Raw genomic sequence first — 6,791 nt, forward strand, 5'->3', positions numbered from 1 at the left:
AGTGAAGTGCTAAGAGAGGAACTCCGCTGGGCTTAGTTGCGAGAGCAACAAAGTGAAGCGTTGAAGTAATCCTTAATACTGGGGCATAATTGTGACTAGGGGTCTTTTGCTTGGACCAAAGATTTAGATCTATATTAGAGAATAGGGTTTATCACTTGGAATCCCTAGAGCTTCTTGCAACTGTACACAGTGTGAGGTGTTGAGACTGATTGATTTCTCCGCTGGGCTATAGTGTAGAGTTAGACACGGTTCACCTTAGGTTTGGGATCGTGTATTTTAGGATTTCCATGACTCATTAAGCATCAGTTAGAAACATAATAGTTGGTCTTGCACTTGAAGTAATAGTCCTAGGGGGAGCAATGTCCGGGTGTCCCACTTTCTATCGATTGCCTTTCCTCTCATTTTAGTGCGCCTCTCGTTCTTACTTTCTTTATTTCTTTGCATATTGATTTTGTTCACACGACTATCGATTGATCTTCACTTTAGTTAAGTAGCAATCTTTGTGTTTCTGATCACTATTCTCTGTGGATTCGATTACCCAGTCACCAGGGTATTATTACTTCGACAAACCTGTACACTTGCGGGTCACACGAAAGGGGTGTGTCACCTAGGCTTAATGAAGGAGTCTTTTGAGAAGACGAGGGGGATCTTGAAGACCATCGACACGGATGACAAGGGGGTTATCTCTATGGATTGCTTGCACTTATTTTTCATTTTATCTTGGATTTTGTATTGCTCCTTGGAGAGCTAAACCCCTAATGGGTGGTTGGACTTGTAAACCCTAGGATGATTTTGTTTCATTGACTTCTATTATGTTTCCCTTAATTTATGTTTTAATTGAGTTTCAATCTTTTAGGTTTATTGATTTGATTCTCCCTTAGAGTGACACTAGGGTCAAGAATCTATCTAGGTAATACTTTTGAATGAGTGACATTTCTTTAGTGTTAGACTTAGCAAGATTGAAGATGATTGAGAAAGTGAGTCGAGAGGTAGCGGAACGTCCCTTTTCCTCTCCTACGTGATTTATCCTACTTCCACATTCCATGAGTTTTTTACAATCACGATAGAGTGAAGTGCTAAGAGACAAACTCCATAATCCAAGCATAATAAAAAGGTTCAAAGAAACAATTACATCCTAGGGTTCACAATCCAAGTACCCAGTAGGGGGTTTAGCTGTTCATAGAGCTAATTACAATCAATGAAATCGAATGTAAAAACAAAGAATCCATAGAAAACCCCCTCGATGGTCGTGACGATGGTCTCATGGAGAGTTCTCTACTCGTCCAAAGGTCCCTTTGTCCGGCCTAGGATACACTTCGCCGGATCGGTGCCGACGAAAGCTCTCCCACTAACATTCTTCCAAATGGATCGCGATATTGGAGCCGTAGAATCTCCCCTAATCCCTAGCCAATACCTCTCAAAATCCTAGCCGCAGTACTCTCTCAAGTTGGGGAAAAGATGGAAAAAAGAATCCTGAAATCGGCCTTAAATAGGGCTGGAATCGAGAATCCACACACCCATGTGAATATTTCACATGCCCCATGTGGAATTAACGTACGGGCGTGTGGAATTTCCACAAGCCCGTGTGGCTTCTCTGGATAACTCCTTCTTCGGCCGGTCGTGAACAGTACCTGCTACAGTATTTGCTATAGTGTTGCTTCAGTGCCGGTCCGAAACACTCCCGAACCATGCTTTCATCGAGGTAACATCAACGGGCAAACGTTTACGTCATAGATCGCTTTGCTTCTTCAATGAACGGCCGCGTTGGTGGAGATCTTGTTACACATGCACAAGCCGGAATACTTAGAATTTGACTACCTCTGTGCCCCTCCAAATCATTGTGCTAGCTTGAATACAAGAAGGTTGGCACACATTCTAGCATCATGAACCCGACTTATGTCTTCGCGTTTGAACCTTCTCAAGATTTCCTCCAAATGGTGCACTCACAATCTACATTGGCTTCTTTCTATAAGATTCGGCTTCACAACCCTATATTCATGAAAGTAACATAAATACACACATATTAGTGTTAAAACCCGATAAAAGTAATGCTCATCATAAAGAAAGAACACTTCGTATTCTTATCACACAAGCACTTATCAGAACCCCTAGAGCTTCAAGCAGTCCCACACAGTGTGAGGTGTTAAGAGTATCCTTTTCCGCCAGGGCATAATGTAGAAGGCTAGTCACGGTTAACCTTAGGTTTGGGACTGTATGTCTTTGGATCTCCACGACTCATTAAACTTCATTTAGGAGGCATAATATTAGTCTTGGACTTGAAACATTAGTCCTAAGGTGAGCATTGTTCGAGTACCCCATTTTACCATTGCACATGTTCTCTTTTATCTCTTACTTTTCCTTGCATTAATAGCTTGAATTAAATCACAAATTGGTTTTTTCTCTAGCTAAATAGCAATACTTCTTGTTTCTGAGCATCTATTTCCTGTGGATTCGACTACTGACAAGATCCCCTTGCGTATACCCCGTAAGTGCACGGGTTTGTCGAAGTAATAATCCCGGATGAGCGGTCCAATGACCCACCTTTGCTAAGCTTGGACAATTCCCAACCCAAATTGTTTCCTTGAAGGCCAAAGGTAAGATGGTTGGACTCTCCAACAAATATTCCACCCCGGCAAGCAAATTTTTGGTTTAAATGAAGTAGCTATGCAATGACTAGTCGGGTGGAACATACTCTTTTCAAGCCTCCATAAGGTAAAGAAGAGGTACGTCAAGGTTAGTGATGTAAAACAAGCGCTTCTTGGGAGGCAACACAAGTATTTACTGTTTTCTAGAGTCTAGTTTAGTGCTTGCATGAATAAGAGCTTGAATGTTGGTGTTTTGATTCTTATATGCCATTGCTATGCTTTTCTTGTGCACCGTTGGTGTTATCTTGTGTTTTCATGTGTTTTGGTGAAGTTTTGGTCATTTGAGCTATTTCTCATGTTTTTCACTGGTAAAACTTGCATATTAGGGTAGGCTCTGAGTGTGTAAACATGTTTAGAAATTTTCTGCAGAGCCTATAGAATTTTCTAAGGCATCCAGAGAAAACGCACGGGCGTGTGGAATTTTCGCACGCTCGTGGATTTGTATTGTGAGCTCATCCAGAGAAGGCACAGGGTCGTGCGGCTGCCCCTGTGAACGACCATGTGATTTTTGCACGCCCGTGGGTAATTTCCACACAGGCGTGTGAATTCCTGCAGAGTGTGGCAGATTATCCCGAGAGCACACAGGGGCGTCAACTCGACCCTGTGGGTGACGTTGTGAAAATCGCACGGGCCTAGGAAATTTCCGCACGCTCGTGCGAATCTCTGCAGAGGAGCTATCTCCATACCGAGAAGACACAGGGGTGTGCATTTGCCCTTGTGAGTTGGGCCTATGAATGTCCATGCCCGTGTGGAATTTTCGCACGGGCGTGGGTCTTACTTATAGAATTTTCTCGATTGCATGGAGAGTCCACGGGGCGCAGTGCCTCGCCATCGTGGGTCGGGCACATGGGCATGGGTAATTTCTACACGCCCGTGTGGATGTAAAGAAATGCTAGAACCGCAGGTCTTCTTTAAAATCTTTTTGGGTTTCTTCATCTTTTCACCCTCAAATGTTATGAGAACACATCCTTGCTCTCTCCTGACCTCTCACCGTCGTTTTAGAGGATTGTTAATTGAGTTTTCCGGCCATTTTCTTGTCTTTCATTCTCATTTTGTCGGTAAGCTTCTCTTTCTCTTTTCTTTGCCAATCTTCATTTATTTTGCAGCGCCAACGTCATCTTCACCAGTAGCGGAAACAGATGTACTAGCTATTGACACCGACACTTGAGGCATCTTTATCTTCTTTGTTCTTATTTTTCACATTTTATTTTCTGCATTTTATTTTGGATTTGTATACTAAGAAAGGATTTTCCTTCTGAGTTTATTTTCATTTTGTTATCTCGAGTTGTATTCATTTCTCTATCTTTTGCATACTCGAGTTGTTTTTGTTTTATTGAGCTTCACTGAACCCCCTCGTGTATGCATGCAGATGGTCTTGTCATCATGGGAATAGAGACTCTGTCATGGGCACAGCCAAGGTGCTTCGGCACTTGCCCGTGTGAGCTTCACAACCCGTCGGAACATTACTCCCAAGGACTTAACTCCATCAAATGCGACACTAGGAGTCAGGGGAGTATTGTTTTGATTACTTCTCCCACATATATTCTTCATTGATATACATTATGAGTGAGCTTGCATGTGTACATTGGGGATAATGTACAACTTAAGTGTGGGGGGGAGTTTCATAGTGCACATATCTTTTATATTAGTTTTGATTGTTATACATGCTCACATAGCCAATGGCGGTTCACCTTAGTTGCAATGATTGTATTCTTGAGTTTAGGAGAATTTTTAACATTGAATGTTTTCATGCTCTAGTTCTTGCTTGAATTTCTAGGAATTTTTACGCAATTAACATTTGTTGCACTACTCACTCTTTAAACTCTTTTGGAAACTCATGTTCGATGTTAAAGGGACTAGTTATAGTTGTGTTTTGTGTAAAAAAATGGAAAATGAAAAGAAAGAACAAAATAGTTTTATTGTTTATTTGTGCTTGTTGGGTGGAAAGAGCTACCACCTATGAAGTATGAAGCTACTCTCATAAGTCGGATACTAGCTATGCCCTAATGAGAGAAAGAGCTATCTCATAGGATGAGTGAAAGCTACCACTCCGGTAGAAAGAGCTACCACCTCGAAAGTGTGAAAGCCACCTTAGCGGCCGCTTTGGAAAGGGCTACCTTAGAGGATGTGTGAAGCTACTACCATCTTTGAAATTGTTGTCACTTTTGTAGATAAATAAGTCCCTTGTACTTAGAACTTTGAGGAGCATACCTTGGGTTGTTTTGAGTGAGTTCACACACGTACACGATTTCGGGTTTGTTGTCCTTTGGAAGAAGGTTGGTAGGGGAGCTTTCGTCGAGGCGTATCCTATACCAGACAAGGGAATCCTTGGACGACGAGTAGAGGACTTTCTACAAGACCATCGACACGACTATCGAGGGGGTTTCTCTACGGATTCATTACTTTTACATTCTATTTCTTTCATTGTACTTAGCTCTATGGAGAGCTAAACCCCTAGTGGGTACTTGGGTATTTGTGAACCCTAGGATGTATTTGTTTCATTGAATCTCTTTATTATGCTTTCAATTAATTGATGTTTGTTGTGAGTTCCAACCTTGAATGCTTGATTGTATGAACATTTCCCCTAGAGTGACACTAGGGTTGAGAGTTCTTGTTGGTAACCTTGTGAGTGAGTGACACACCACGAGCGTGGTTGGAGAGGGTTGAGACTGTGAGTCGAGAGGTACAGGAGTGTCCCCTTTCCCCTCCGACGTGATAGATTCTACCTCCGTTCCTTGAGTTCTTTGCGGCCATAATAGAGTGAATGGTCTAAGGGATGACCCTCCGCGGGGCTTAGTTGCGCGTACAACGGAGTGAAGCGTTGAGGTGATCTTAGTATCTAGGGCTTAATCGTGGTTAGGGACCTTCCACCTGGACCAAATGGTTAGGTCTATAATTAGGAAGTGATTTATCACTTGGAATCCCTAGAGCTCATTGCAACTCTATTCGAGTGCGAGGTTGAGAGGTTATCTAATCTCTCCTCCGGGACATATATAGAGTTAGGCATAGTTGACCTTAGATTTGTGACTATGTATTTAAGGATTTCCACGACTCACCATTACATTTATTAGGAAGCATAATAGACTATTCTTGCACTTGAAACAATTGTCCTAGGTGGAGCATTATCCGAGTACCCCATCTTTATCGATTGCTTTACCTCCTCCTTTACTCGGGCTCTCTTACTTGTTGTTTTTACTTTTGAGAATTGAATCATTGTCACACTTATCACTACTGATCTTTCATATAGCTGAGAAGCGGATTAAGTGTTTTTATTCCCTACTCCCTGTGGATTCGATACCCGCTCATCCGGGATTATTACTTCGGCAAACCCGTGCACTTGCGGGATATACACATGGGGATCTTGTCAAGCTTTTGGCGCCGTTGTCAGGGAGTAGGCGATTAGAGATACTTTGCACTTTGTTTTCTTAGCTATTTCACCATACATTCTATTTCATATCTTCTTATTCTATCATCGTTCTGATTTCTTTTTCTTTCTTTTTGGGTACAGCTCCAGGTTATGACCCGAGGGAATCCCTCAATATTGATTGAAGGAGATCCTGAGCTTGAACGTACACTTAGAAGAAAAGGAAAAGAGCCTGAGCAAGAACAGTCTAATTTAGCTGATTTGGAAGTGGAAGTATCTGAAAACATTCCAGAACAGAATAAGCAACAGCGAACATTATCCGATTATGCTAGACCTTCAGTGTTGGGGACAAAGTCGAGTATTCTGCATCCCCCGATTACAGCTCAGAACTTCGAACTGAAGCCGGCATTCATCCACATGTTGCAGCAATCCGCACAATTCAATGGTTTGGCCGATGAAGATCCAAACAGTCATATAGAGAGATTTCTTGAGGTGTGTGATATGCTGAGGATAAACGGGGTGACGGATGATGCAATCAAGTTGCGAGCCTTCCCATTTTCCCTAAAGGGGAGAGCGAAGCAGTGGCTACACTCATTACCTAGAGCGTCAATTACCACGTGGGAGGAGATGGTAGAAGCTTTTCTGGCCCGTTATTTCCCTCCCGGAAAATAAGCAAAGCTTAGGAACGAGATCTCATCCTTTGTTCAGTTGGAATTGGAGTCTCTATTCGAGACATGGGAAAGGTTCAAGGAGCTCCTGAGAAAGTGCCCGCAAAACGGATT

General features: G+C 42.5%; 1 non-coding gene across 1 annotated transcript; it reads right to left on the reverse strand.

Annotated features, from left to right (window-relative positions):
* Nucleotides 1-6,684: 6,684 nt before the first annotated feature.
* Nucleotides 6,685-6,791, reverse strand: LOC120267530. Its single transcript, XR_005538487.1, has one exon. It is a non-coding gene; the product is annotated as a small nucleolar RNA R71 (small nucleolar RNA).

Source organism: Dioscorea cayenensis, chromosome 1 (genome assembly GCF_009730915.1).
Source record: "Dioscorea cayenensis subsp. rotundata cultivar TDr96_F1 chromosome 1, TDr96_F1_v2_PseudoChromosome.rev07_lg8_w22 25.fasta, whole genome shotgun sequence".
Lineage (NCBI taxonomy): Eukaryota > Viridiplantae > Streptophyta > Magnoliopsida > Dioscoreales > Dioscoreaceae > Dioscorea > Dioscorea cayenensis.